The sequence below is a fragment of the Hyperolius riggenbachi genome, chromosome 8 (assembly GCF_040937935.1).
Source record: "Hyperolius riggenbachi isolate aHypRig1 chromosome 8, aHypRig1.pri, whole genome shotgun sequence".
NCBI classification, from domain to species: domain Eukaryota; kingdom Metazoa; phylum Chordata; class Amphibia; order Anura; family Hyperoliidae; genus Hyperolius; species Hyperolius riggenbachi.
Genome location: NC_090653.1, coordinates 246,426,219 through 246,449,082, shown reverse-complemented (window position 1 = coordinate 246,449,082; position 22,864 = coordinate 246,426,219). Strand labels below are relative to the sequence as shown.

General features: G+C 49.3%; 1 long non-coding RNA gene across 1 annotated transcript in view; it reads right to left on the bottom strand.

Moving 5' to 3' along the window:
* LOC137528506 (uncharacterized) overlaps positions 1-16,867 on the bottom strand; it is a 50,546-nt gene extending 33,679 nt beyond the window's left edge. Inside the window, exon 1 of the long non-coding RNA XR_011023416.1 lies at positions 16,750-16,867. This is a non-coding gene — a long non-coding RNA (uncharacterized lncRNA). The remainder of the gene's footprint in view (positions 1-16,749) is intronic.
* Positions 16,868-22,864: the final 5,997 nt, after the last annotated feature.

Genomic DNA, 22,864 nt, shown 5'->3' with positions numbered 1-22,864 from the left:
TTGATAACTTTGTCACATTTTGCAAATACCATCCATGGGAGGAATATGAAAATTACATAATTTTGTTTCCCTAATTCTGTAGAATATGGTGATACTAGACATAGCCAGGTAACCCGAGCAGGGGCTGAGATATGAATAATGGGGTCCCCGTGCGCCCCAAATATTGCAAGTTTGATGTCCTATGAACGTGTATTCTCAGCCCAATCTGAATATGAAATCGGTTTGCATGTGCGACAAAACCCCGGCGGGGTATGAAATTGGACATATTTTGTGGATGGCTGGAAGTTCCTCCCCTGAGAACTCACTGCCTGACACGCCCCTGGGCTGAGCTTGAGACTCCGCCCAGAAATGTCAGTGCTCAAAACTGATTGCATGAGGACCCCCAGCCAATTCCCCCACTTTCCATCATACCGAAAAGACTGCCACTGCTTGGGGAAATAGCAGTGGCCATCTTGCAGGCGGAGCAACGGCCATGTGGTTCGGCCATATTGCGAACTAACTGCAACAAAGGAACTTTGTCTTTTCCCGAACGGACTTTCCACAGAATCATAAGTATTCGTTCTTTTTATCCCTTTTTCTTTTATGTACTGTGTTATCACTGTCTCTCATCGTTTAATTGTTCACGATTGTCTGTATATATTAATTATTTATATTGTAACAAATAAAGGCTTTTTAAAAGGTCTTTACCTCTCAGTAAAACCTTCTATTCAGTATACACAGACGAGACCTAAACTTCCGAAGGGACGCTACTGTTTTGATAGATAGATAGGAATTGCACAGTTTTAACCGGTTGTTTGTTTCACAGGTCTATAGCCAGTTAGCAGTTTTCTCTGGGCTGATAGAAAACAGAGATGGTGGCAAATCTACCCCTGGGTTGGAGTAAAAGTGTATTTTCGTAACCTCACAGGCTCCCTACTGCGTCGTGACGCTCAAACTCCGCCAATTCTACGCAGATTGCGTCCATAGCTCTCAATCTGTGTGCTAGAATCGGATCGGACGGTTTTGCGTGTTCACGGCCAGTGGGGCTCTTGTGACAGTGGTCGGCAGCGTTTGGGATCTGTGTGTGCTGATAGTATCTCAGGTAGGGCTATCGAATTAGCCCTATCGAGAAACGAACTAATTCGTTGGTAGTGACTGAGTGCAATATATTTTTCATATATACAGAGAGACTGTGTAACCAGTACCCCTCCCCTAAGTTTTCTTTTATTTGGCATGGAAATGTCCGGGAATTACAAGGTCATGGTCCTATCCGACCTGCAGAGTCTGTGCGAGGCGAGAGGCATGGACATCCGCGGCAAGAAACAGCAGGACCTGATAACGGACTTGTACCGATGGGATAGCCAGAATCTGCGGACGCTGGAGGTGTCCACTGTGGAGGACACCGGCTCATCTAACGCAAGTCGAGGGGAACCAGAGACTGAAGATCCTGTGCGTACCGAGGTTGAGCAACCCGCGGGCAATGCGGCAACAGATACGCAGGAGGCTGTCAGTGTGATCCCCGACCCCAGAACCCCTGAAAGTACTCGCCTGGAACCGGCCAGTACTGGACTGTCCAGTTATGTTGATCCAGTAATGCAGCAGGCATTGCAAAAGCTGATGGAAACTGATGTGGACAAGTACCTGCAGTACATGGCGGAGCAAAAGCGAGAGGAACGCCAATCTGCAGAGGCGCGGGAGAGACGACAGCATGAGCTGAACATGGCGAAAGTGCAGCAAGCCAGCCGGAGTTCAACGCCCAGCCTCCCTGCTGAAGGGACTGCCGCTCCAGTAAGTGCAAAATTTAAATTTGCTATTATCGAAAAGGACACTGACATTGACTTGTTTTTGAGGTCTTTTGAAAAGGCCTGCCGTCAGTATCGTCTGTCCCAAGACCAGTGGGCCAGACATCTGACACCCTTGCTGCGCTACAAAGCGCTTGATGCTTTCTCAGAGCTGCCTGTGGAAAAGGACAATGATTATACCGCTATAAAGGAGGCTATAATCACTAAGTACCAGCTGACGCCAGAAGCCTACCGGAAAAGGTTCAGGTCCTGGCAGAAAAAATCTACTGATTCTTATCAAGATGTGGTCAGCAGTCTGCTCACCACACTCCGCCAGTGGACGCTAGGCCTCACTAAAGGGTCTTACGGTGTCCTGGAGGACTTAATCGTCCTGGAGCAGTTTCTGAACATTTGCCCGGCTGATGTACGCCAGTTTGTGCTGGAGCGCCGACCGGCGTCAGCGACGGTCGCTGCAGACCTCGCTGAGACCTTTGCAACGACCAGGGTGCCGGAGACCCGCAGGACTGCCCCATCTAGCTGGAGAGGAGGTCAGTCCCACAATTTTGCAGACTCTCCTACCTCTGTGAGCCGTGCGCCCCAGAGGCCCTCCAGCGCAGCTGCTGCGTCCAGGCCTGCAGTAACAGAGGGCATCACCTGTCACTTTTGCCGCAAGCCCGGACACATGAAGTTTAACTGCCCGGAGCGGAGGCAGACAGCGCCAGCTCCTGCACCACCTACACCTCGCCCACGGCAACTGCCGCCAGCCAGCGCACCCCAGCCGGGAGCACCCAACAACGTCATGTTCGCAGGTGGGAGAGGGATCCACTCCGCTACGAGCAACCACCAGCTGGTTACAGTGAACGACCAGCTTGTTACCGGTTTCCGCGACACTGGAGCGGATGTCACCCTGGTGCGTGCGCACCTGGTCCCGACGGAAAATATCCTCCCTGACAAATACCTTACCCTCACTGGAGTGGGGGGCACTCTTTCTCGCATTCCCCAGGCTCGGGTGTCCATCGATTGGGGGGTGGGGGTTCAAGAGAAGGTTGTTGGGGTCCTGGACCAACTGCCGGTCCCAGTTTTGTTGGGGACCGACCTGGGCAAGCTTGTGTCCTATTATGAACCTGCCCCAAGCCCCTCAGACTGCCAGGAGGGAGACGGACTCTCCGCCCACACTAAGGTACTTTGCACCAAGGGGCAAGAACAGGGGGGAGGTGGGTTGAATGTGCCCAGTCCAGGGGTACCGAGTCCAATAGTACCTGTGTCACAGGTACCTGTGTTTGATATACCGATTGTTTGTGATGAAAATGTTGTTGTACCTGTCACTGTAATTCATGCATGCAGCCAGGATGTGAGTAATGCCAGTATGTGCCAGTCTGAAGGTGTACCTGTACTGGCAGTAACACGCAGCCGCGCTGCTCAGAACCTGGGCTCAGAGCAGGTGGAAGAGGTTCCGGCCTCCTCCCCCTCCTCTGACCACAGGGATGGTAGCCTTCAGCCACTAACTGCATATGCCACGGGCCAGCTGGCTGAGAGCGAGAGTGCTGCATTTGTGCAAGCACTCCAGACTGACCCTAGCCTCGAGGCACTCAGAAGACAGGCTTCGGAGCCCCTCACGAATGAAGATACCTTCAAGGTATATTGGGAAGGTGGTAAGCTGTACAGCGAGCCTGTACAGCCCACCGAAGGTGAAACAAGTGTGGGTACCAAGTTGCTTGTGGTACCCAGTGCCTTCCGGGGGCATGTGCTGAAGTCCGCACATGACATTCCCCTGGCAGGGCACTTGGGAATCCACAAGACACTTGACCGTATCCAGGGTCATTTCTACTGGCCCAGGATGCGGATCGATGTGACCAACTATTGCCGCTCATGTACTGTTTGCCAAAAGGTAAAACGGGCTGGGAACCCCCGCAAGGCTCCCTTGTGTCCACTGCCAATCATAGGTGAGCCCTTTCACAGAGTGGCAGTCGACATAATTGGACCATTGCCCACTCCCAGCAGCAGTGGCAAAAGGTACATCCTGACGGTGGTGGATTACGCCACCCGCTATCCTGAGGCCATGGCGCTTTCCTCCCTGAGGGCGGACAAGGTAGCAGACGCGCTACTTAACATTTTCTCCCGAGTCGGGTTCCCTGCGGAGATGCTCTCCGATCAGGGATCCCAGTTTATGTCCGAACTCATGGAGGCCCTGTGCAAAAAGATACACATGACGCACATTGTCTCCAGTCCCTACCACCCGCAGACCAATGGACTGTGTGAACGGTTCAACGGGACGCTGAAGCAAATGCTGACCACGTTTGTTGAGTCGCAAGGTGGGGACTGGGAACGATACCTGCCTCATCTGTTGTTTGCGTACAGGGAGGTGCCGCAGGAGTCAACCGGGTTTTCCCCGTTTGAACTCCTGTATGGGAGGAATGTCCGAGGACCCTTACAATTGATGCGGGAGACATGGGAGGGCAAGGGCGACCCCACTGATGTCTCCGTGGTCGATTACGTCCTCAAGTTCAGGGACAAAATGGAGTCCCTGTCCGCAGTAGTGACCAACAACCTGGCCCAGGCTCAGGCCAAACAAAAAGCATGGTACGACCGCACTGCTGGAGAGCGGTCATTTGATGTGGGTGACAAGGTATATGCCCTTCTTCCCGTGAGGCAGAACAAGCTGCAAGCAGCCTGGGAGGGGCCTTTTACTGTAGTGCAGCGGTTAAACCCTCTGACGTATCTAGTGAACATGGGGGGCAGGAAGCAGAAGAGCTTTCATGTAAACATGCTGAAGGCCCACCATGACAGGACCCAGTATGCGCTGCCAGTGTGCAGCCGGTTAGAGCAGGGAGAGGCAGACCCCCTGTTAGACCTGCTGGCTGACGTACGAGATGTGGACGGCGACCTAAACGTCAATCCACAGCTCGCCTCAGCCCAGCAAGAGCAGTTACAGAAGGTGCTGGGCCAGTACCAGCACACCTTCTCCGGTATCCCGGGGCGGACCAGTATGGCGGTGCATGGGGTAGATACAGGTACCCATCCCCCCATCAGGCAATCCGCTTACCGTGTCTCTCCCGAGGTACAGGCGGACATGCAGAAGGAGGTGAGGGAGATGCTGGAGTTAGGGGTGGTTCAAAAGTCCAGTAGTGCCTGGGCAGCCCCTGTTGTCCTGGTCCCCAAGAAGGACCAGACAACTCGGTTCTGCGTAGACTACAGGAAACTGAACGCCATCACCACTACAGACGCCTACCCCATGCCTCGCATTGATGAGCTGCTAGATACACTGGCATCAGCCAGGTACCTATCAATCATGGATCTGAGCCGGGGGTATTGGCAGATACCACTTGCACCTGACGCGAGGCAAAAGTCGGCCTTCATCACCCCTTTCGGCCTCTTCGAGTTCACGATGATGCCCTTTGGGATGAAGAACGCCCCCGCCACGTTTCAGCGGGCCGTGAACGACCTGCTAGAGGGAATGCAAGGGTTCGCTGTAGCGTATCTGGATGACATTGCGGTGTTCAGCCCCACCTGGGAAGAACACCTCAAACACCTGTCCCAGGTACTAGAGAGGCTGGCCATGGCCAATCTGACGGTTAAACCGAGTAAGTGTCAGATTGGCATGACCGAGGTGCAGTACTTAGGTCACCGGGTGGGGGGTAACACCCTGAAACCTGACACGGGAAAGGTGGACGCCATCCTGGCATGGCCTCGACCTATCACGAAAAAGCAGGTCCAGGCGTTCCTGGGGACCGCCGGCTACTATAGGAAATTTGTTCCCGCCTATAGTACACTGGCGAAGCCCCTGACCGATGCCACTAGCAAGAAGCACCCCAAGGTTGTTAGCTGGACCCCCGCTTGCGAGAATGCCTTCCAGGCCTTGAAGCAGGCCCTCGCAAGCGCCCCTGTGCTTCAGGCCCCAGACTTCAGTCGTCGGTTTGTGGTGCAAACCGATGCCTCTGACTACGGTCTCGGCGCAGTCCTCAGCCAGGTGGATGGAAAGGGGGATGAACACCCTATCCTCTACCTGAGCCGGAAGCTCCTGCCCCGAGAGGTAGCCTACTCCACAACTGAAAAGGAGTGCCTGGCGATCGTGTGGGCCCTACAGAAACTGCAGTCGTATCTGTACGGCCGCTCCTTCACGATCGTCACTGATCACAATCCCCTGAGTTGGCTAAACCGTACTGCTGGAACCAACGGCAAGCTCCTACGGTGGAGCCTGTCATTGCAGCAGTACGACTTTACGATCCAACACAAAGCAGGCAGCCGACACCAAAACGCTGATGGGCTGTCGCGGTGTCAGGGGGAACCCGACCCAACAGCGCCAATAGCTGCTACGGAAGGCGTCCTGTTGACACCTCCCTGAGCAGAGCTCGGGAAGGGGGAGGTGTGACGCCGGGCGACGCCCAGTCGTCCGAGGATTCGCGGCCGATTGTCCGATCGCAACCGTGATCGGAAAACTGACATTCTTTATTTTTAAAATAGAAGTTTTTCCTTCCTGCCTTCCCCCCCCTTTTGCCATGAGGGCTGAATGGGCCTGCGTTAGCATATGGCTAAAGCAACCTGGTTTAGCAAGAAATCCTGTTAAGGCTCCCGGAAAAGCTCTGGTGACACTAATGTGCTAATTGGGCAGAGCTGAAATACCAACAGAGTCTATTCAACAGGGGAAGCTAGCACAGCATGAGGTCTATTGACACCTACATTCCTCCCAGTCTTGACGGCACCGACTAGACTGAGTATGGAATGCATGGTGTTGATAACTTTGTCACATTTTGCAAATACCATCCATGGGAGGAATATGAAAATTACATAATTTTGTTTCCCTAATTCTGTAGAATATGGTGATACTAGACATAGCCAGGTAACCCGAGCAGGGGCTGAGATATGAATAATGGGGTCCCCGTGCGCCCCAAATATTGCAAGTTTGATGTCCTATGAACGTGTATTCTCAGCCCAATCTGAATATGAAATCGGTTTGCATGTGCGACAAAACCCCGGCGGGGTATGAAATTGGACATATTTTGTGGATGGCTGGAAGTTCCTCCCCTGAGAACTCACTGCCTGACACGCCCCTGGGCTGAGCTTGAGACTCCGCCCAGAAATGTCAGTGCTCAAAACTGATTGCATGAGGACCCCCAGCCAATTCCCCCACTTTCCATCATACCGAAAAGACTGCCACTGCTTGGGGAAATAGCAGTGGCCATCTTGCAGGCGGAGCAACGGCCATGTGGTTCGGCCATATTGCGAACTAACTGCAACAAAGGAACTTTGTCTTTTCCCGAACGGACTTTCCACAGAATCATAAGTATTCGTTCTTTTTATCCCTTTTTCTTTTATGTACTGTGTTATCACTGTCTCTCATCGTTTAATTGTTCACGATTGTCTGTATATATTAATTATTTATATTGTAACAAATAAAGGCTTTTTAAAAAGTCTTTACCTCTCAGTAAAACCTTCTATTCAGTATACACAGACGAGACCTAAACTTCCGAAGGGACGCTACTGTTTTGATAGATAGATAGGAATTGCACAGTTTTAACCGGTTGTTTGTTTCACAGGTCTATAGCCAGTTAGCAGTTTTCTCTGGGCTGATAGAAAACAGAGATGGTGGCAAATCTACCCCTGGGTTGGAGTAAAAGTGTATTTTCGTAACCTCACAGGCTCCCTACTGCGTCGTGACGCTCAAACTCCGCCAATTCTACGCAGATTGCGTCCATAGCTCTCAATCTGTGTGCTAGAATCGGATCGGACGGTTTTGCGTGTTCACGGCCAGTGGGGCTCTTGTGACACTAACCTCAAAGAAGAACTTCTCAAATTGCTCCTCCTAGACAAATTACATATGCTGCAAGATAAAGAGAAGAGATCCAACAAATTCTTCCAAACTTGGAGACATTTCATTCAATATAATTTTCACCAACAGCAAATAGACAACTTAATGGAGTATTTCAAATATTCAACGTGGTACTGTACTCAACATCTAATGGGTACTTTGGGAAGGCTTCAGATTTCAAACGCCGCAGAGTTGTGAATCCATTAATACTGTGGTGGGGACATTTAGTCTGAAACTTATGTGTATTGATAATATGCAGAGTTGGAAAATGGTAGTGTACTTGTCCAGGGATAGGATGAAGAGACCAAGGGAGGGTGGGGAGAGAGGGTGGGTAAGGGGAAAGTTGGGGGGGAGAAAAAGGTAATATACTGAAAGCTACATAGCAGATACTTTTTTTAAATATTTTGTGTTATAACGTGTTTGATGTCAAATATAAATGCTTGGATGTGCCGCCTGAGAGCTGGGCATATGGCGCGCCTAGTATGTATGTTTACAACAATTTTGAAAACCCTAATAAAAAAAAAAAAAAAAAAAAAAGAATGCTGCTCAATCACAAAAAGCTCATATCGCTTAATGTGTGCTTTACATCTGCTTCCCATCTCCTTCTCCGCTCATAAGTACTTTAAATCCTATGAAAAACTAAGGAGACGCTTCCATAGCGCAATAAAGACTTTAATATACAAGTTAAAATTGTGATATCACACTCACATGTTCCCAATGTAAAAGCGCGTATGGTAAAACTATTCCAGCATCCTGGATCAGCAGTACATGTTGCAACAGCGCGGTGGCTCTATGTAAGAATAAACACTGTTTTTGAACAAAACAGTGTTCATTCTTGGCGGACATGCTCGGATTGGCACATGGGACTTTTGTCCTCTGCAGCCAATCCCCTCTGCTAATAGCAGCATTGCGATCGTGGGTGTCAGGAACCGGCCCCACGGCACGCCTGCAGATACGGTTCCCGACTGCGGGTTTGACCAGATCAAGCGGGGAGCAGCCTTATTCAAGCTAAAAACAAGGCTGTGACCCCTCAAATGCTTCTTACCGCCACCACTAGCTGTTGCTAGACACGTCCACTCGGCTGTCGAGTGCTCAGCACGCAATCCACGTTTTCGTATTCGGGTCAGCTCTGCGCTTTAGGCCGAATACGGGAACGCCACGCACACACACGCACAATTGCAATCTTACACTGTAGTGAAGCAAAACCACTAACAGTCGTTCCAAACGATACTGTTAGCCACTCTACTGTCGAGCTACTCGCACTGGCGTTTTGGTACGTTGGGTCAGTTGCACGCTTTAGGCCAACGTATGACAAACGCCCCACACACAACGCAATTACAATCTTATACGGTAGTGTGCTCAGTCATACAATCAGGCATGGGCTTATACACAGTTACACTTCAGTCTCTTCTAGCTATGAGTGTTAGTTTAGTACAGCAGAAGTCAAACTTATTAAATAACGATTTAATATTCCAGAAAAAAGTGGAACAATGCAGAAAGTAATATATACAAAAGATTTACAAAAAAAAAGTTACAACGATACACACAAGGATATTTGCATAAAAATAAAACGGGGATCAAAACGTTACCAACTTGAAGGTCTAAACGTTGTTTGTGGGAGAACGCGGTTCCGGCCAGTAGCTGGGGAAGTTCTAGCATTGTTGCTATCTCCTGGAACTACGAGTTGTGACTATCCTAGCTGCTGTTTTATAGCCCGATTTGGGGCCTCGGGCAATGGATGTTCCGTCCCACAATCTAATGCAATTTTCCCAAAGTGTGACATCACCGTCTGCCGAGCCCCCTGTCACATCTGGGCTAGTTGTGACATGCAAATGTCAGTGCTTTCAACATTCCATACCTCTAATTTCCACAGGTAAAAATTGTATCTTGAGAACAACAAGTATCCTGTTTACACGTACAGACGTCAAAGCAATTCCACTTCCAGCCCACTATTCAGACTAAGAGGTAGCCGACCACCTGTGTAGGCTTCAACCTGGTCGGGTAATTGTCTAAGTTATGCTGCATACACACTTGAGATAAAAGTCTCTGGAAAAGGCAAGATCACAGACCAATTTTACCCCATTCCATGTAGTATGAGAGCCATACACTACACAGTCTATTCTATGGAACTGCACTCCCCATCAGATAAAATCTTTGCAAGATGCTGCACACAAAGATGTCCTTACACATTCAAAAGATCATTATCTGCAAAAGATCTCTTCCTGCAATAGATCCATTCCTGCAAAATGCATTCATAGTCTATGAGATCTGCAGATCCTCATACACACCTTGTTTAACAGACTTCATCTGCATATCTGGCAATCATCTGCAGATCTGAAAATCCATCCTGGTGGATCTGATCTGCAGATGATCTGCAGATGATTGCCTGCTAAACAAGGTGTGTATGATGATCTGCAGATCTCATAGACTATGAATGCATTTTGAAGGAATGGATCTATTGCAGGAAGAGATCTTTTGCAGATAATGATCTTTTGAATGTGTACAGCATCTGTGTGTGCAGCATCTTGCAAAGATTTTATCTGATGGGGAGTTCAGCTCCATAGAATAGACTGTGTAGGTGTGGCTCTCATACTACATGGAATGGGGTATAATTGGTCTGTGAACTTGCCTTTTCCAGAGACTTTTATCTCAAGTGTGTATGCAGCATAAGTGTTTCCTTGCTAGTGGCTAGATAGACAGTACCACAGATGGCATCTGCCCGCATGATCGCCTGCAGACCACCTAATCTGCAGGGACGTGACTAGCGCGTCCCTGTGGCTCTAGCTGCTGCCGCTGCAGACGTGAAGCTTATGCCCCAGCGGCTGAAATGGTTAAAGGACAATTGCAGTGTAAGTGATATGGAGGCTGCCATATTTATTTCCTTTTAAACAATACCAGTTGCCTGGCAGCCCTGTTGATCATCTGCCTCTAATACGTTTAGCCATAGCCCCTGAACAAGCATGCAGCAGATCAGGTGTTTCTGACATTTGTGTCAGATCTGACAAGATACGCTGCATGCTTGTTTCTGGTGTGATTCAGACACTACTGCATCCAAATAGATCAGGAGGACTGCCGAGCAACTGGTATTGCTTAAAAGGAAATAAATATGGCAGCCTCCATATACCTCTCATTATAGTTGTTACCTTTAAAGTCAAAGGGCACTGTGACAAAATAGATAGATAGATAGATAGATAGATAGATAGATAGATAGCACTGATATACATAAACCTAATGTAAATGTGTCCAAGCAAACCTGATCTGAGTGGGTAACAAAAAGTTGGATAGTCCAGAGTCTTCCCGCTACCTAGGTAAGCATCTAACTTTTTGTTCCCCAGACAGCTCAGGCTCAGTAAAAAAAAAATGCAATTTTACAAGTAGACACTGAAAGTAAGGTGGCTGGGAGTGCTGCAAAATTCCTTTTAAAAAGGAACCCGACATGTGAGACCTATGGAAGCTGCCATATTTATTTCCTTTTAAACCATACCAGTTGCCTGGCAGTCCTGATGATCTTTCTGGTCAGTATTCTCTGAATCGCACAACTGGAACAAGCATGTAGCTAATCCAGTCAGACTTCAGTCAGAAACATCTGATCTGCATGCTTGTTCAGGGTCTCTGGCTAAATGTATAAGGGCTCTTTCACATCAGAGCTTGCGTTGGAGAACGCTCAAAGCATACGTTTTGTTGTATGCGTTTTGATATGCGTTGCACTGCAGTGAGTGTGCGTTTTTAATCCGTTTTCAATGCGTTACAGCACATAGAAAAACGCAGGTAATTTGTTTTTCTTAACTTTCTACATTGTTCCTCTGTTGCATTCTGGAACTGATTGCCTGCGTTAACGGATTAAAAACGCGCATAGTGTGCGTTTTACATTGACTAACATTGTAACGCATAAAGCTAGCGTCGGCCGAAAAACTGCGCCTGGGTGCAGTGTAACGCAACGCACAAAAAGGCGTTATATGTGAAAGCTAAAATGAAAGTCTATGGACTTTCATTTCACCTTGGGTAACGCAAACTTTACCCTTTGCGTTGAAATGCAGAAAATCTGCCCTAATGTGAAAGAGCCCTTAGAGGCAGAGGATCAGCAGGACAGCCAGGCAATTTGCATTATTTAAAAGAAATTAAACATTTCAGCCTCCCTATCCCTCTCACCTCATGTGCCCTTTAAGGGGGCTGACTGCCCTCAGAGGCGCTCATAATAGAATCTCTACCATAGTCATTGTCTGTCTGTGCGATGTAAATCCATAATAATATGGTAGGACATTTCCTACAGCACTTTACAGAGTACATGGTCATGTTGCTGACTGTACTCACTGGAGCTCACAATCCAATCCCTACCATAGTCAGTCTATTGCCCTACCATATTATGTATTTAAATAGCACTGACATCTTCTGCAGCACTTTACAGAGTATATAGTCTTATCAGTGGAGTATCTAAGGAGCTGTTGGCCCCGATGCAAGTTTTACATTGGGGCCCCCCAAACACTCTATATGTAACAATTGATAAGGTGCACCAATATCTGCCAATGGCAAGTACAGTGTCAGAGGTGCAAGTAGGGAATGGGGAACAGTTTGTTAAAGTGGATCCAAGACAAACTTTAACTCATAGCATAATTGTGCTCCTTTCATATAGTATATAGGGCATTCCTCAAGCCAAATACTTTTTTTTTGTTTTAATACTCTAATTCCCTATAAACTAAACAAGCCCTGCCCACAGCTTCTCCAGAGTGCCTTGGCACTCTCAGACTCATGTAGCAAGGGCTTATGGGAGCTCGGTCTGGGCAGGAGGAGGAGGAGGTTATTAGACAGAGATTTCAGAGGCAGAGGGAAGGAGGAGAGGGAAGTGAAGTTTTCACAGGCTGAGGGCTGGAGATACAGATCCGCTTGCCTATGTGTAATGTGACAAACAGAACATGGCCGCTCTCATTGTATCACGGGAATAAATAATCATAAACTGTTGAAGCTGTTTGCAGCTAGATTTGCTGTGTAAACGATCTAAACTTTAGATAAGATATATAGTCAAGTTACTTGTTATAGTTCGTTTTTCATCTCGGATCTGCTTTAATGATTACCACTATTTAAAATATCCATAGAAATCATTATTATGAGCACAGGACCAATAGAGAGCTAATACTGCAGTTGAGGGAGGGCCCCTCGGGGCTACCTCTACACCCACTATTGCTATGCCCCTGAGTCATGTCACTGACTGTCCTTAGAGGAGCTCACAATCTAATGCCTGCCAACACTTTCTAGGAGAAAATAATGTCCAATCTGTGTTTATGATGGAAATACTTCATAGTTATTTGAGGCTCATTTATTCATATTTTGAAGGAAACATGGGCCCACTGACTTTAGGTTGCACTTTTTCTAGGAAATGTCATTGGCCCACCCACTGACATTTGTGGCCCCACCAACTGTGGTGGCTCTGCCCGCTGGTGTAGCCATGCCTGTCTTAATTGCAAAGGGGGTAGTTAGGCCCTTGGTATCAGGGTGGGTGCTATAATTAAGGCAGTAAAGGCAATCTCCTTAGGGCCCCAGAGACCACAGAGGCCCCCAAGCATCCCCAAGTGATGTGCGCCGGGTGTATATCTATACTGGGTGATGATGTGTGCTCAGTGAAGATGTGTGCCAGGTGAGGATGTGTGCTTGGAGACAATGTATGCTGGGTGAGGATGTATGTGCCGGGTGAGGATGTGTGCTCGGAGACAATGTATGCTGGGTGAGGATGTATGTGCCGGGTGATGTGCTGAGCGATTGTGTCCTGGGTTGGTGATGTCATCAGGCAGGAACTCAGCCACATGAAGGAGGCCAGCTGCAGTGCACCACATAGATCGGCTGCATTTATTGGTAGAAAGGAGGAGTAATGAGATCATACTTACATCTGCTAAAGACAATGGGTATAAAGGTCCATCCTCATAAATGCCTCCATTAAAAGAACATATTTTATAGAGTAAAGCTGGCCATATATGTAACACTTTTTTGTTTAGTCCCCAGCCAATTCAATCACTTCTGGCCACCTATCATCCCAACAAATCTACTGATACCTTTTTGATTCATTGTAAGCAGTCTATTGATCAAAAGTCTAATCGGACATGTTGTAAAATTTCCATGTTATAGAGGTGGGGCAGGAATGGTAGTGGATCCATGGTCCACTTGTGGTCAGTGCTCAATGTATTTCTGCTGAAATCTATTGAGACTGAGGATGCTGTGTAAGAAAGGAATAAACAGCGCCGGCCCTACCATGAAGCCATCTGAATCATGTGATTCAGGCAAATGTAGGTGGTGGCAGGGCCGGGCCGAGGCGAGAGAGGCTCCAGTCTCAGGGCGCAGTGTAGAAGGGGGCACACAACTCACTCAGCTATCATTCCCCTATGGTATTTGAAGCAGAGAGAGATTAGAAAAGGGAATACATGGCATGACTGCAAGCCAGATAACTGGAGATTATGGTGTTTGGGGCCCTGTGGTGCATCCTAATCTAATAGCAATCAGTGTGGGGCGGCTGGAGAGGGAGGGATGGAGGGGCGCACTTTGGAGTCTCAGCCTTGGGTGTTGGATGACTTTGTCCTGGCTCTGGGTGGTGGTGCCAGCAACAGCTATATGCTGAGTGACTGCAGCGGAAGCAGTTAACTGACCCACCCTGTCCTCATGTGCTCTGTACCTCTCCTATCCCATTAGAACTTCCCCATAGGCTGCCAATGCATGTCATGTGACACCTACGGGGAGTCTACAAGGAGATGCTGCCACATGAAAAAGCTTTCTGCTCTCTGCACAATTTGTGTAATGACTGCATCTGCTTAGTCACTGACAAGGAATCCTACAAAGTTTGGGTCTTCTGCGCATGCACAGACCTATCGCTCATGCGCAGTAGATCCGGACTGATGCGAGTGAGCCAATTACCAGGGCTGATCGTGGCTAAACGACAGACCGCGGGAGGACGGCATGGGACCCAGATGTGTATATGGGGTGGGAGGACGCCCCGGGTAAGTATCAAATCTTTACTTTACAAGATCTCTGGTTATTGGGGTGTTTTCTAAATTGATGGTAACTATGGTTAGATCATGTGACCCTCATGGGGTTTCGGGGACCAAGGGGACACCGTGCTATCATTTTTGCAGGGGGACCCTATTGAGTCTAATTGGGCCCCTGTCTAATTTTACATGTATACTTGCTCCCCATGACTTGATTTGTATTAAGTACAATGCTATGGAATACTTTGGTGCTATGTAAAACTAAAAATAATAATCTTGCCTGTTCTAACTAGTCTCACCTTACAACAGGTTGGAGATGATTCCCTTTGCATCTTGGGAAAAGCATATGATCCTTTATAACCACAACATAAACTCCCACTTCCCAGTAATGCATGAACACACACTGCAAACATATACCAAATTTGCTGAAACACAAAACTGACATTTAACAGTCTTTGATAAATATTTTTTATGAATCGCTTGACATTCCAACACAACAGCACAGAACGAAAACACAAAACATGGCTTTAGGAAAGATCACAGAATGAATCACCAGCACTTCTCAGTAAAAAGTCATTTCATTGGAATATTCTTTTGTTACAACTGAAAAGTAATCAGAAAGCTGAAGTGGAAAGAGCACTAGTACGACCCCGCAGCGCTAGACAGAGCACTACTACTGCCCCGCAGAGCTGGAAAGAGCACTAGTACAACCCTGCAGTGCTGGAAATAGCACTAGTACGGCCCAGCAGCGCTGAAAAGAGCACTAGTATGACCACGCGTGGCTGGAAAGAGCACTAATATGACCCCGAGGCGCTGGAAAGAGCACTAGTGTGATGAATAAAATGTCATATCGCGCCCACCAATGACGCACATCGATTGCGCCATCAGTAGACGTGACATTCTCCCTTAAAAATGCCAATCAGTACAGTACCTTCCCCTCATGCCCTGTGTTAGGCCAGCGAGAAATGTCACATGTGGCTGACCCCCTGATGAGACCAGTTGGTGACTACAGCTCATGTCCCAAAAACCAGTTACAACTAGCCGAGATAAGAATTTCCCTCCAAATCTCAGACCCGGACAAAAAGAACTTTTATGTATTAATAATTCAAAATAGGCTTGTCACAGAAAGACAAAAAATACATTTTCTGATACCCATAAAGCAGTTCTATCATTCACCTGAATTCCATTTTTCCAAATGTCATGGGTCAGTCGGGAAACCGCTTTATTCAGCCTGCGCATACCGAACGCGATAGAATAGGTATGTGTAGCCTCATTTGATACCTACTTTCCAGGTAAAGACAGCCCAAAACTCAGTTCCTATAAAAGTTGGGGCAGGAACAAACCTGCCCAGTTCTCCAGATTCCATCGACCAGGACTGTCCAGGCATGCGTTCAAGGAGAACCGAACGCATGCTGTGTTTCAAGGACTCTTAACATTAATGCCTACTTTAAACCGGACTCTGTTTCTTCATTCTCCAAATGGACTGCTCAGCCGTAACTAAGTAAGAACTTTCTAATTTTATCCCTTTTATTTTTAAGCTCTGTGTATATATGTTAATTGGTGTATATAACTGTATGTAATTCATTTTTGTTATTAAACGTTTTAAAAATCGTTTAGCGATTATGACCTGTTGCTGAACATACACAATCGTACCCATTCTCCTGAAACCGCTACCCTGTGTTAATAGAAGTGTACATTTATAACCCGTATGCGTGAATTCGGCTCAGATATTCAGATCTGACCCAGATTCCTGCATACTGTAAAGCAGGGGTGCCCACACTTTTTCGGCTCGCGAGCTACTTTCAAAACTACCGAGCCCAAGAGATCTACCAACATATCTCCTCCCCCCCCCCCCCCCCATCGCAGCATAATTGGGCAGCTGTAGAATTCCCCCCCCCCCCCAATCCGGATTTCTAAAGCAAGTCAGCAAGCATCAAGCGAAACTGTACTTGTATGTCCAATACTACAAATCAAATCAAGTACAGACAAAGGTTCAATGCACATGCTAGCTGGTATGCTGCTGTTTACAATACGTTGTCAGAGATCCTTATCAGATAGTATCCATTTTTAACTCATCACACATCATAGCAGTCCTACAAACACATTTGTGCACACATCTCAGCGTGCTGCTGGCTGGTAAACTAATTACACTGTGATCAGCCAGCAGCTGCAGACCTTTATCAACCAGGGTGAGACTTCTGTGTGTGGATTCTCTCACCCTTCTCTGCAGGCAGCTCTCAGCTTCTCCTAACGACCTGCCTAGTTTCCCTTCATCCCCTTCTGGAGCCCCGTGCACACGCCGTCTCCAGCATTCTATCTTCCCCGCTGATTCCTCTCGCTGACGCTGTGCATCCTGGAGGGGAGGGTCCTCAGGCTCTCACTGGCTGTTCCTCTCCCTTCTCCTCCTTCTCTGGCTGTCACGTGCTGCTCTGCGTAGCGTAGCAGAGCAGCACAATTAGATAGTAGCCGGAGCTGCACTAGCAGCGTCCGGCGCACTATTTTAAATACCTGGCCGCGATCTACCCAGCAGTCCTTCGCGATCTACCGGTAGATCGCGATCGACGCATTGGGCACCCCTGCTGTAAAGGGTTAACAGAGCGTTCTAGAAGTATTAGCATGATTACAGTAGCTGGCTGTGTAACCCGTTTGGTGGCAGGTCTTTGAATTGTATGTGTGTGGTGAATCCTTTGGCGTCTGAACGCTCCCTCCGCGAGTCGGCTCATCAAATTGCGAAGTCAGGTTATGCTTCGTGATTAGCAAAATGACAGTGTGAGAGGATTTCTGACACCAATCGATTGACCCATCCGCAGACCGGCCCTTGCGGTCTGTGATAAATAGTACAACCCTGCAGGCTGAAAAAAGCACTAGTACAACCCAGCGGTGCTGTAAAAGGGCACTAGTATGGCCCCGCAGCGCTGCAAAGAGCACTAGAATGACCCCGCTGTGCTGGAAACAGCACTAGTACGGCCCCGCAGCGCTGGGAAAAATACTAGTACCGCCCAACAGTGCTGGAAAGAGCACTAGTATGACCTAGCAGCGCTGAAAAGAGCACTAGTATGACCCTGCGGGGCTGGAAAGAGCACTAGTACGACACTGCAATGCTGGAAAGAGCACTAGTACAGCCCCGTACCGCTGGAAAGTGCACTAGTACAGCCACGCATTGCTGGAAAGAGCACTAGTATGACCCCGCGGGGATGGAAAGAGCACTAGTATGACCCCGCAGGCTGGAAAAAGCTCTAGTACAACCCTGCGGGGCTGGAAAGAGCACTAGTACAACCCCGCAGCGCTCGAAATAACATTAGTACGACCTGCAGCGCTGGAAAAAGCACTAGTACGGCCCCACAGTGCTGAAAAGAGCACTAGTATGGTCCCACAGCGCTGGAAAGAGCACTAGCACAACCCTGCAGCGCTGGAAAGAGCACTAGTATGGCTCCGCAACACTGGAAAGCGCACTAGTACGGCCCCACGTCGCTGGAAAAAGCACTAGTATGGCCCTGCAGCACCGGAAAGAGCACTAGTATGACCCCGCAACGCTGGAAGGAGCATTACTATGGCCCTGCAGCGCTGGACAGAGCACTAGTACGACCACACAGCACTGTAAAGAACACTAGTAAGGCCCCGCAGCGCTGGAGAAAGCACTAGTACAACCCCACGGGGCTGGAAAGAGCACTAGTACAACCCTGCTGCACTGGAAAGAGCACTAGTAGAACTCTGCAGTGCTGGAAAGATCACTAGTATGGCCTTACAGCGCTGGAAAGAGCACAAGTATGACCCCGCGGGGCTGGAAAGAGCACTAGTATGATCCCGCAGAGCTGGAAAGAGTACTATTTTGGCCCCGAAGCGCTGGAAAGAGCACTAGTACAACCCTGCAGCACTGGAAAGAGCACTAGTATGGTCCCACAGCGCTGGAAAAAGCACTAGCACAACCCTGCAGCGCTGGAAAAAGCACTAGTATGGCTCCACAACACTGGAAAGCGCACTAGTACGGCCCCACGTCGCTGGAAAAAGCACTAGTATGGCCCCGCAGCACCGGAAAGAGCGCTAGTATGACCCCGCAGCGCTGGACAGAGCACTAGTGTAACCACACAGCATTGTAAAGAGCACTAGTACGGCCCCGCAGCGCTGGAAAGAGCACTAGAATGACCCCGCGAGGCTGGAAAGAGCACTAGTACAACCCTGCTGCACTGGAAAGAGCACTAGTAGAACTCTGCAGTGCTGGAAAGATCACTAGTATGGCTCTACAGCGCTGGAAAGAGCACTAGTATGATCCCGCAGCACTGGAGAGAGCACTATTACAACCCCGCAGTGCTGGAAAGAGCACAAATACGGCCCTGCAGTGCTGGAAAGATCACTAGTATGGCTCTACAGCGCTGGAAAGAGCACTAGTATGGCTTCGCAACACTGGAAAGCGCTCTAGTACGGCCCCATGTCGCTGGAAAAAGCACTAGTATGGCCCTGCAGCACCGGAAAGAGCGCTAGTATGACCCCGCAGCGCTGGACAGAGCACTAGTACGACCACACAGCACTGTAAAGAACACTAGTACGGCCCCGCAGCGCTGGAGAAAGCACTAGTACAACCCCGCGGGGCTGGAAAGAGCACTAGTACGGCCCCGCAGCGCTGGAAAGAGCACTAGAATGACCCCGCGAGGCTGGAAAGAGCACAAGTACAACCCTGCTGCACTGGAAAGAGCACTAGTAGAACTCTGCAATGCTGGAAAGATCACTAGTATGGCCCTACAGCGCTGGAAAGAGCACAAGTATGACCCCGCGGGGCTGGAAAGAGCACTAGTATGATCCCGCAGCGCTGGAGAGAGCACTATTACAGCCCCGCAGAGCTGGAAAGAGCACTATTACGGCCCCGAAGCGCTGGAAAGAGCACTAGTACAACCCTGCAGCACTGGAAAGAGCACTAGTACGACCCCGCAGCGCTGGAAAGAGCACTAGTACGGCCCCACAGTGCTGGAAAGAGCACTAGTATGGTCCCACAGCGCTGGAAAAAGCACTAGCACAACCCTGCAGCGCTGGAAAAAGCACTAGTATGGCTCCGCAACACTGGAAAGCGCACTAGTATGACCCTGCAGCGCTGGAAAGAGCATTACTATGACCGCGCAGCGCTGGACAGAGCACTAGTACAACCACACAGCACTGTAAAGAGCACTAGTACAACCATGCTGCACTGGAAAGAGCACTAGTAGAACTCTGCAGTGCTGGAAAGATCACTAGTATGGCTCTACAGCGCTGGAAAGAGCACTAGTATGATCCCACAGCACTGGAGAGAGCACTACTACAGCCCTGCAGAGCTGGAAAGAGCACTATTACGGCCCCGAAACGCTGGAAAGAGCACTAGTTCAACCCCGCAGCACTGGAAAGAGCACTAGTATGGCCCCGCAGCACTGGAAAGAGCACTAGTACGGCCCCGCAGCACTGGACAGAGCACTAGTCCAACCCCGCGGGGCTGGAAAGAGCACTAGTACAACTCCGCACTGCTGGAAAGAGCACTAGTACGGCCCCGCAGCGCTGGAAAGAGCACTAGAATGACCCCGCAAGGCTCTAAAGAGCACTAGTACGGACCCGCTGCACTGGAAAGAGAACTAGTAGAACTGCAGCCCTGGTAAGAGCACTAGTATGGCCCCGCAGCGCTGGAAAGAGCAATAGTATGACCCCGCAGCGCTGGAGAGAGCACTTTTACAGCCCCGCAGAACTGGAAAGAGCACTATTACGGCCCTGAAGTGCTGGAAAGAGCACGAGTGCAACCCCGCAGTGCTGGAATGAGCACTAGTACAACCCTGGAGCGCTGGAATGAGCACTAGTACGACCCCGCAGTACTGGAAAGAGCACTAGTACAACCCCGCAGCACTGGAAAGATCACTAGTATGGCCTCGCAGCGCTGGAAAGATCACTAGTATGGCCCGCAGCGCTGGAAAGAGCATTATTACGGCCCCGAAGCACTGGAAAGAGCACTAGTACGGCCCTGCAGCGCTGGAAAGAGCACTAGTACAACCCCGCAGCGCTGGAAAGAGCACTAGTACGGCCCTGCAGCGCTGGAAAGAGCACTAGTACAACCCCGCAGCGCTGGAAAGAGCACTAGTACGACCCCGCAGTACTGGAAAGAGCACTAGTAAGGCCCCGCAGCACTGGAAAGAGCACTAGTATGATCCCGCAGCGCTGGAGAGAGCACTATTACAGCCCCGCAGATCTGGAAAGAGCACTTTTACGACCCCGAAGCGCTGGAAAGAGCACTAGTACAACCCCGCAGCACTGTAAAGAGCACTAGTACAACCCCGCAGCGCTGGAAAGAGCACTAGTACGACCCCGCAGTGCTGGAAAGAGCACTTGTACAGCCCCGCAGCACTGGAAAGAGCACTAGTATGGTCCCACAGTGCTGGAAAGAACACTAGTAAAACCCCGCAGCGCTGGAAAAAGCAGTATTATGGCCCCGCAGCGCTGAAAAGCGCACTAGTATGGCCCCACAGCGCTGGAAAAAGCACTAGTACAACCCTGCAGCGCTGGAAAGAGCACTAGTACGGCCCCACAGTGCTGGAAAAAGCACTAGTACGGCCCTGCAGCGCCGGAAAGAGCACTAGTACAGCCCCGCAGCACTGGAAAAAGCACTAGTACAGCCCCACGGGGCTAAATTAATGTTCAGCGCTACGTAATATGTTGGCTGATGTCCTGCAACTCCTGTCAAGGTTAAGTACCAAGAAAGCCCTGGGACCAGACGGCGTGTCTCCAGCCTGCCTGAAAACCTGTTCCAGGCAACTCGCTCCCATCTTCTCCGCCATCTTCACTAGATCACTAAGTGAAGGCACAGTCCCCAGATGCTTAAAGAGGTCGACCATCATACCTGTCCCGAAGAAACAGGGAGTCAACGACCTGAACAACTTCAGGCCGGTAGCCCTCACGTCCATCATAATGAAAACTCTGGAGCGAGTAGTCCTATCCAACCTCAAGATCTCCACCTTGCCCCTTCTAGACCCCCATCAGTTCGCGTATAGTGCGAACAGGTCCACTGACGACGTTATTAACATCTGCCTGGAGTCCATTTATGACCACCTTGACAGACCAGGCACGTATGCCAGAATTCTACTCCTGGACTTTAGCTCGGCATTCAACACTATTTGTCCACGCATCCTACAGGAAGAACTAGCCACACTTGGTGTGCACCCAAGCCTGAGCCTCTGGATCACAGACTTTCTCACCAACAGGTCCCAAACTGTCAGGCTGGGTGGCATCCACTCACAAACCATGATCACGAATACAGGTGCCCCTCAAGGCTGTGTCTTGTCTCCACTGCTGTTCTCCCTCTATACAAACAACTGCAGATCTAAGGCGGACTCGGTCAAGGTTATCAAGTTTGCCGACGACACCACCATTGTCGGTCTCATCACCAAGGACAACATCCAGGAGTATGGTCAGCAGGTGGAAAGAATCTCCCAATGGTACAAGGAAAACAAGCTAGTGCTGAATACTACAAAAACTGTCGAGCTAATCGTCGACTTCAGGAAGTCCGCACCCCCCCTCCACCAATTCACATTGACGGTACGGAAGTGGCCAGAGTGCCTTGTGCCCGCCTCCTGGGCACTACCATCTCCAGTGATCTCAGCTGGAGGCCTAACATCACTGCCATCCAAAGGAAAGCCCAGCAGAGACTCTACTTCCTTCGTCAGCTGAGGAAGTTCGGCATGGCCCCAGAGATCTTGACCAGCTTCTACTCTGCCACCATTGAATCGATTCTCTGCTCCTCCATCCTGGTCTGGTACACTGGCGCCACCGCTGGCGACAGGCTCACACTTCAGAGAGTCATCAGGGCAGCGGAGAGGGTCATTGGGAGACCTCTTCCCCCACTTGACCTCCTACACAAGACAAGGCTGAAATCGAGGGCGCTGAGGATCGCTAACGATTCCACTCACCCGGGCCACCGCTACTTCTGTCAGCTCCCACTGGGACGGAGGCTTCGGGCCATCTCCACAAGGACTTCCAGACACAGTAACTTTTTCTTTCCCGTGACCGTCAGCCTCCTCAATTCCCTCCACATACTCCCATCTGCACACAATAACTAATGATAGGTCATTCTTTGTCTTTTTGTCCTTGTACGGGTACTGTATAACTGCTGCTCTTGCATGTAAGGCAAATGTTAGTGTAATATAATGTGAATGTAAATGCTTGTCCTCTGTGTTATATAGTGTAATACAATTTCTGTTCTATTGCTGTCTCTTCGGAGCTATATGTACTGTGCCAAACCCAATTCCGGGCATGACCCAGTCATGCTTGGCGAAATAAAGAATTCCTGATTCCTGATATACAATAAATAAATAAATAAATGCTGGAAAGAG